The sequence below is a fragment of the Sciurus carolinensis genome, chromosome 9 (genome assembly GCF_902686445.1).
Source record: "Sciurus carolinensis chromosome 9, mSciCar1.2, whole genome shotgun sequence".
Taxonomy (NCBI): Eukaryota; Metazoa; Chordata; class Mammalia; order Rodentia; family Sciuridae; genus Sciurus; species Sciurus carolinensis.
This window is the reverse complement of record NC_062221.1, coordinates 78,924,778-78,933,764: the sequence shown is the minus strand read 5'-3', so window position 1 is coordinate 78,933,764 and position 8,987 is coordinate 78,924,778. Positions and strand designations below refer to the sequence as shown.

Below are 8,987 nucleotides of genomic sequence, written 5' to 3'. Positions count from 1 at the left end.
CTTGAAGTTCCTAATTTTTAAGAAATGAATTTAAAATTAATCACTTAATAATTCTACTTTGACTAAGACAATGAAACTGTGGCTTAAAAAAAAACTATTCAGCACCATTTGTTCATAGGTCTTTGAGAATTTGTTCTTAAAGAATCTGGGAACTATCCTGTCTGCTAAGTACAGGAACTGCTGAGCTGCATGAGATAGCCTCTCTGGGACAGCCAGTGGGAAGGTAAGCAACCATCACAAGAGGAGTCAGTGTACTTCAGCAAGGTAACGTGGAGTATACAATGGTCCCCTCCATACACTTCAACCCAGGAGGGACATGCTTCTAAGCACTGAGTTATGAGTAGACAGATATTATTTGCTGTTAGAATTGATCTTTCCAGCTAATAACAGTAAATCTCTGGCACAGAAGCAATTGGTTCTTAATGTCTGTGATTTTAGGAAATTCTGTAAATAATTTGGATTTAGTTCAGTTTACTCAAAAAATACATGTTTAATAAGATTCACTACTATGGCAGGGTAAGGGTCTGCCAGTTTAGTATCCTTATAACTATATACAATGTGTAGGTAAATCATATTCTTACGCCATACTTTAAAGTACTGTGTTACTTAAACAAATATTTTAACAAAATGTCTATAATTTGAAACAGCTGATGAAACTAATCCAAAGTGTGACAAGGGAGATTCACTCACTTAAGCTATGTTGCTTAGAGAATTTTAAAAACCATGTACCCTTCAAGCCATTCAAGGAGAGGTAACAGACCCCACTCCTCATTCTTTACTGTGGAATTCCAACTGGGGTTGGGCCAGAAATTAGCACTTTCAGATATTTCAGGAAAGTTCACAGAAGTGTTGAAAAGTCTTTTAAGCAAAAGAATGTCTAATGCCTATCGTTATGCATCCATGAGAAGTCATGCTCAGCAGAATTTCCTAATAACACAAAGACAAGTCCCTATACTTAGATGACATAGGAATGAGGTGGACTATTTTGTCAGAGTTTCTGCTGCCTTTTTTCTATATTCTGTTCCAACAATGTGAGTAAAGTGGACTTTTGTGAGAGAATAGTTCTGATTGCCAGGACCTCTTTTGGGCATTTCTTCCTAAGTGGAATACACAACAGTTACGGGAGTGGGGTAGATAATACAGGGAAGCTATTTTCCAGCTCAGAAGGAGTTGATGAAGCCCATATATGCATTCAAGAATCCCATGGGATCCTCTAGCTGTGGGTAGAGGCTACTGTAGTCATCCAGAATTGACACAGTGGACCGTGGCAGCGTTTTCCTGTACAGCTCCAAAAACTCTGGATAGGGATTTATAGGATCCAATGGCCATAGATAAAATGAATGGGAATGGTTATAGAGTCGAGAGCTCCCATCCAGCGTCTTCTAATCTTCTTCCTCTGATTGATGTACTGTAAGAGACTGTCAATGACAAAGTTCCCGTCATTGTTTTGGATCCCTGCCCACATATCCCACAGCTTGCTCTCAGAGGGTCGAGTGTATGGTCCAAAGACGTGGGTAAGAACTCAAGAAAATACAAAGAAGTTCAACAACCTCGTGAGGATGGGTGACAGCACGCCTCCATCTTTAAGTAGCTTTTAGAGAAGGAGAGGACGATGAGTCTCAGGAAAGATACCTCCATTTGACAGGCAAAGACTATGGTAAACCGGCCCGATTGATTTTGCTCCTGAGCAACAATGTCCCCAAAGTCATGAGACAACAGGTTGATCCTGCAGTTCTGGAGTCCTAGATGGCGCAAAAGCGCCTCCACGATGCTGGCCTGCTCAAATATGGAATATTGGTGTGGTCTCGGTTTGTCACTGAAGCCAAAACCTAAGAAGTCAAGGGCAATCACTCGATGAAACCTCAGGGTCAGACCTTCCCAAATCTTGTACCAGTCATAGCTGGAAGTTGGAAAGCCATGTAAAATCACAACTATCTCAGGACAGCCAACTACACCCACAGAGTCCTGGTAGAAGATGCACAGTCCCTTGTAGGTGAAAAACTTGCCAGAAGTCTTCCATGAGTGCAGAGCAGGGGAGAGCTGAGGGGGTGGGATGTGCAGGTACACAGCAAGCAGGGGCACAGCCAGTAGCCCCACGTGGATCCACCAACTCCCTCATCCTGACTCAGGTAAGACCTGGGCTACAGGACTCCATGTCTGGGGGGAACTGGGCACGCATGTGCTCAAAAAATTTTTAAAAAAATTAAAAAGGGCTGTGGAATGAATCTCACTGGGAAACACCTCTGGGTTCAATGCCCAGTACCAAAGGTGGCGGTCGGGAAAATACATGAAGAAACAGTTAAAACATGACTTTTTATGTTAGGTTTGATATTAGGTGGATATATGTTATGATCTAACTGGAATAAACGAGGGGAAACTTAACAATTCATTTGTTCAGTGTTGTCTCTATGACCCTCTGCCTTCAGAGATAAGGCTGCTTGCTCTTTTCCTGCAGATTCAGGGAGAGCACCTGAGACTCTTCTAATGTGCCCTTCTAAGATTGTATGACCTGCTTCAGTGAAAAAGGGTAAGAAAAGGTTTGAAAGATCTTCCCGTTTCTATGGTTTTCTCAAATCCTTTCTGCTTAAAAAAAAATTGGGGGGTAGCAAGTCCTGGACCTTATCAAGTCTAAGGTGGTTGCTAAGTCTTCCATCAAACCTACATACCACTTTCCAGCCATGCAGAGAAGAAAACAGGAAAAAAAAAGTTCTTTCCCTTTAAAGACATTTCTACTAACATACCATTGACCAGTACTTAGTAACAAGATCATACCTATCTGAAAAGGAAATTAGAAAATGTAGCCTTTATTCCAAGCAACCATGTACCAAGATAAAGTTTGGGGTTTCTCAACATTGGTGACATCACTCAAGGAACATTTTGGAAATTTATGAGGGTTTGAAAAAATGAACAATGAGGGTGTGCATGTATATGTTGTTGGATGGGGGTCTCTTTGCCAGTGATATTTAATGGTCAGGGCCAGAGATGGTAGATATTTTGAAATATGAAGGAATGAAGAATCACCCTGTACCCTCCGTAAATTTCACATGTCCTATAAGACATTCTTATAAGTTAAACACTTGTTTTTCAATTATCTGTGCCTATAACCCTTTTTTTACATGTATTTTTTACAGGGCGTTAATATACACTGAATTTTCAGGAAAATAAATGGTATGTATATTAAGTGAATATTGTATGTTGTTTCCTGGGGGAACTTATTCAAGAGTTGTTCACCATTTTGGGAAATGATGTCCTTGATCACGACTCATGTATTTTTGGGTTGTCTTTCAACACACCAGTTTTTTTTTTTATTATTGTAAACAAATGGGATACATGTTGTTTCTCTGTTTGTACATGATGTAAAGGCATACCATTTGTGTAATCATAAATTTACATAGGGTAATGTTGTTTGATTCATTCTGTTATTTTTTCCCTCCCCCCCACCCCTCCCACCCCTCTTTTCCCTCTATACAGTCCTTCCTTCCTCCATTCTTGCCCCAATCCCTAACCCTAACTCTAACCCTAACACTAACCCCTCCCACCCCCCATTATGTGTCATCATCCACTTATTAGTGATATCATTCATCTTTTGGTTTTTTGAGATTGGCTTATCTCACTTAGCATGATATTCTCCAATTTCATCCATTTGCCTGCAAATGCCATAATTTTATCATTCTTTATGGCTGAGTAATATTCCATTGTATATATATACCACAGTTTCTTTATCCATTCATCAATTGAAGGACATCTAGGTTGGTTGCACAATCTGGCTATTGTGAACTGAGCAGCTATGAACATTGATGTGGCTGTATCTCTGTAATATGCTGATTTTAAGTCCTTTGGGTATAGGCCAAGGAGTGGGATAGCTGGGTCAAATGGTGGTTCCATTCCAAGTTTTCTAAGGAGTCTCCACACTGCTTTCCAGAGTGGCTGCACTAATTTGCAGCCCCACCAGCAATGTATGAGTGTACCTTTTTCCCCACATCTTGCCAACACCTGTTGTTGCTTGTATTCTTGATAATCGCCATTCTAATTGGGGTGAGATGGAATCTTAGGGTGGTTTTGATTTTCATTTCTCTTATTACTAGAGATGTTGAACATTTTTCCATATGTTTGTTGATTGCTTGTAGATCTTCTTCTGTGAAGTCAACACACCAGTTTTGCATTGAGTGTTAAGTTCTCAATAAGTCTAACTATAGACATAAGCATCTAAGCACTCATTTATGTTTTCTTTTTAGAAGTGTCTGCATATTTACACATCGAATTACATATTATGGTATGACAAAGTACTTTTCCTTATATTTGAGCTGAAATTTTGTAAGTTAGAAAAAAATGCATGTATAAACTATCAAATTCCATCTCTGTGTAATAAAGATGGCATTAAAATATTTATAAAAATCAGACATTGAAGGACTGATGGTACAGCTCAGTGGTAGAGCATGTATAAGGCCCTGGGTTTCATTCCCAGCACCAAAAAAAAAAAAAAAAAAAAGAACAGAAAGAAAGAAAATCAAGCATTGGATGACATATGCAAGAACCCCATTTCACATGCAATAAAATTTTGGAGAAAAAAAAGAATGCATATTGGAATACCACTATCTCTGTGGTATCATTTCATGGATTTTTTTTTTTGTGAGGATTAATAAACTTGAATCTCTATCAGTCAGAGGAGAGAATCCTTGTTGGATACAAGGAACATTCAGTAGTGATAACAGAAGAGCCATGCCTTAGAATTGATGCTACTCTGAACTAATCTGTAAGTGATTATTTCTTAGAAAAGTTTCAAAATACTTTCATGGAAAGTAACAAAATACAGTATTCAAAATTATAAAATTCTGCTGGGCACAGTAGTGCACGCCTGTAATCCCAGTGGCTCAGGAGGCTGAGGTAGGAGGATTGCGAGTTCAATGCCAGCCTCAGCAACTTGGTGAGGCCCTGAGCAATTTAGTGAGACCCTATTTTTAGAAAAAATATGTAAAAGGTTTAGGGATGTGGCTTTTCCAGTGCCCCTGGATTCAATCTCCTCTACCAAAAAAACCAAAACCAAACCAAAACAAAGCAAAAAACTGAAATTCACAATGTCATAGGATATTGCCAACTACAGCTGGAAGAAAAATTAGCCAATCAAAGTAATTCCAAAAATGATAAAGTTGATGGAATTAGTAGACAAGGTACTGAAAAAAACTATTGTTAATGTACTCTTTATGCTCAGGAGAGAACATAATGAGAAATGGAAGACAGGAAAAAGAACTTAATGGGAATTCTAGAGATTAAAAGTACAAAGCAGAAATTGAAATTTCCCTAGAAAGCATTAATAGAAGATTAAATACTGCAAAGGAAAGACAATGAGCTTGAAGAGAAAGCAATAGGATCTATTTCCAAAAATGCATAGAAAGAAAAAGGAATAGGAAAAAAAAACTGAACAGAGCCTCAGTGGCCTGTAGGATAATAACTATTGTTAGTCTAAAATACAGATCATTGTTGTTCAAGTAGGAAAGACAGAACAATATATGAAGAAATATCAGGAAAGAAATAAAGATCTGATGAAAATTAAAGGCCCATGGAGCCAAGATCAGAGAAGCTCAGGATAAGCACATACACACACAGCAAAGCCACACCAAGGCACATTATAATCTACTTGCTGAAAAACAATCATAAACAAAAATGTTAAAGGTAACTGAAGAAAAAAAAAACATATTTCATTGAGATGAAGAAGCAAGTGAAGTTCATAAGGTAATTCTCATCAATCCTGGAGCTAGTGAGCATTGGAGCCAGATTTTAAATCCACTTTTACTTTATCCAAAAACTTTTCCCTTGACCACTGAAGAACACACTTTATTTCAGTTGAAGACTTCCATAAAAAGTATTTTAACCTTTTTATGCTGCTTTTTCAAAGTTTTCTTAAAAATAATATTTAAGTAATAATGAATCCAGATGCTAAATGAAAAGGTATATTGGTTTTATTTTTAAAATACAAAAGAGTATTACCAAAAATGTTCTTGAGTCAAAATATGAACTAAAGTAAATGGGGAAGTATTAGGTTAAAAGGAAAGAGAATACAAAAATATTTTTTGTAGCAGTCCTGTTGGTGAACTGGTCTTATTCTCTCTCTTTTTTATATTTTTTTTGGCAGGTGGGGTCAGGGGAGGTGATGGGTGGGTGGGAGTGATGGGTACCTGGGATTGAAATCAGGGGCACTCAACCACTGAGCCACATCCCCAGCCCTATTTTGTATTTTATTTAGAGACAGAATCTCACTGAGTTGCTCAGCACCTTGCTTTTGCTGAGGCTGACTTTGAACTCTTGATCCTCCTGCCTCAGTCTCCAGAGCGGCTGGGATTACAGGTGTGCACCATCACACCTGGACTGTCTTATTCTTTTTACCAGGCCAGTTCACCCATCCTCCTCCTGAATGTGGGCTGCTAAGGACTCAATAGCACATTTGTACTGAAACATGCCCTTGACTAACAGGGGCTGCCACATTTGACAGTGCCTGGAAACTTATGCTGTGTCGCTCCACCCACATCACCCACTCACGTCAATAGGAAGATATCAAAGACCAGTCTTCTTGCTTCAAGGTGAAACAAGTCTGTGATGACATTCATGCTCCAGAGCTTCCCATGGGATCCAGCTGATGGTAAATTTCCAAGGCATCCACAACAGAATATCTTCTACTTCTCTCCTCTCCTACTTCCCTCACTGCCTTGTGAATTTCACCAGAGCAGCACTACTTCAATAAGTCTCAGGCTGTGCTTCTCAGGAATGCAACTGAAGAAATTCCACTTTCATTTCTTCCACAGAAATTCTCGCTGACAGAAGTGACTACTATGATTTTTCCAGCCATGTTGCATAGGTCAGAGGAGCTTCTTGTTCTGAGAGGTGCTTGTGAAAAGAAGGCCTTCAAGTGATATGTTAATAGCAAAGCATTTAGGGCTATGGATGTTGCTCAATGGTAAAATGCTTGCCTAGCATGCACAATGCTCTGGGTTTGATCCCCAGCACCAAAAAATAATAATACTAATAATTCTAATGATAAAAATATAGTATTTCTTCATTAAGACATCTACTCAGCAGGGCACCACACACCTGTAATCCCAACAATTTGGGAGGCTGAGGCAGGAGGATCTCAAGTTCAAAGCCAGTCTCAGCAACTCAGTGGGGCCTTAAGCAACTCAACAAGACCCTGTCTCTAAGAAAATATATAAAAGAGCTGGGGATGTGTCTTGGTGGGTAAGTACCCCTGGGTTCAATCCCTGGTACCAAAAAAAGAAAAGACATCTATTCTGCCAAGTACTGTGACTCACGTCTGCAATCCCAGCTGCTTACAAGGCAGAGGATTCAAGTTAAGTTCGAGGCCACCCTGGGAAACTTGAGGAGATCCTTTCTCAAACTAAAAAATAAAATGGGGAAGTAGTTCCAAGGTAGAGCACTCCTGTGTTCAAATTCCAGTACTGCAAAAGAGATAACTACTTCTAATTTTACAAAATCGAAAATTCAGGTCCTCATCTTTTTATCCAGAGTCTTTTTATGTTCTAGGATCTGAATCACAGATAGATACTCTTTTCCAGGGGATTGTACTTATTTTTAAATGCACAGTTGTGAGATTCAAGGTAAGAGTCTCATTGATAATTGTATTCCCTTCTCCACTTTCCAACAAACATAGCTACACACACACACACACACACAAAAAAAAAAAAAAAAACTACACATTTTACACTTTATTTTTAGCATGAGTTTCTAATTACAATGAACACAATTTCTATTCTTGTCTTTAGTAGACAGACTTAACACTTGCCCATGAATTATAACTGCTAAATTGCTAATGATCTTGCTGGAGATTTTTATTAAATAGTACTCTCGTAGCCTGTTAAATGCAATGAAATAGATAAAATACCTTCTAAAAATGTCTGATTTCCAGGAAGAATCTTGAATAAAGAAAACATTGTCTCAATATGTTTAGTGATCTCTGAATTCAATTACACTATCAATAGTCTATCAGAAAACATTTATTCATATCTTTGCAAAGGCAAAGCTTGTCTATTTGAAATGGCAATGCCAAAATTAAGAGGTTCATGGATATCTTTGAGGCAAAGGGATAGGAAAGGGGTGAGAGAGATGGCAGGTCAAGTTAGGTATGTTTATTTATTTAACACCATAGGTTTAAATGCTACCTTAGATAATATAAGGCATCTCTTTTCAGAAATTGACTCAAGGTGGATTTAAATAATTCACAGCTTAATGAAATGTGAATCCAGACACCGAGTAGCCTTAGCAAATGACCTAGGAACTCTGTTTCCACTTTCTCTTTTTAGCTCCTTCACTCATATCCTTATTTTACCAATTCTAAAGTTTATTGTGTCCAGTGGATGTCATTCCACTATGCCAGGAAATTTTACCTCTCTTTCTGTCCAATTTATCTTCAACCTCTTTTTCTCTATTGTCTTTTTCCTAATAGATTATAAATATATTCCTGCCACTCTCACTTTACAAAAACTAATCAAATCATCACAAAAGCATCAATCTGATGTTCAAAAAGGAACACTTAAATAAAAAAGACCCTTACTTTTGTTAATTATTATTTTTCTTTAAAATATCATGGTATGTATCATGTATACTGGAAAATACAGAGCATTTGCATGAACAATTTAAAAACCCATATATATGTATGTACCCATTACTCAGTCTAAGAAATAGAACATTGGAGAAACATAGAAGCCCTCTGTGTGTTCCTCCCCAATTGTATCCATCTTCCTCTCCCCTAAGACAAACATCACTCTGACATTTGTATTAATCAGTAACCTATTTTAACTTATAAATATATCCTTAGTTTAAAAAAAAAAAACTGAGGAGCGAGCACCTAACATCCTGTTTAAGGAAAGGTGGATGTTGCCACTATCAGATAAAGACTTTCAGAATAGCATAATATGATCAGTCTGTGGGTCATGATCTGACTTCAGGTTGCCCGAGAATTTATGAGCCATTTATAGGTA

The 8,987-nt window shown here is 38.1% G+C and overlaps 1 pseudogene; it reads right to left on the bottom strand.

Annotated features, from left to right (window-relative positions):
* Positions 1–1,160: 1,160 nt before the first annotated feature.
* LOC124993669 (mesoderm-specific transcript homolog protein-like) lies at positions 1,161–6,602 on the bottom strand (annotated as a pseudogene).
* Positions 6,603–8,987: the final 2,385 nt, after the last annotated feature.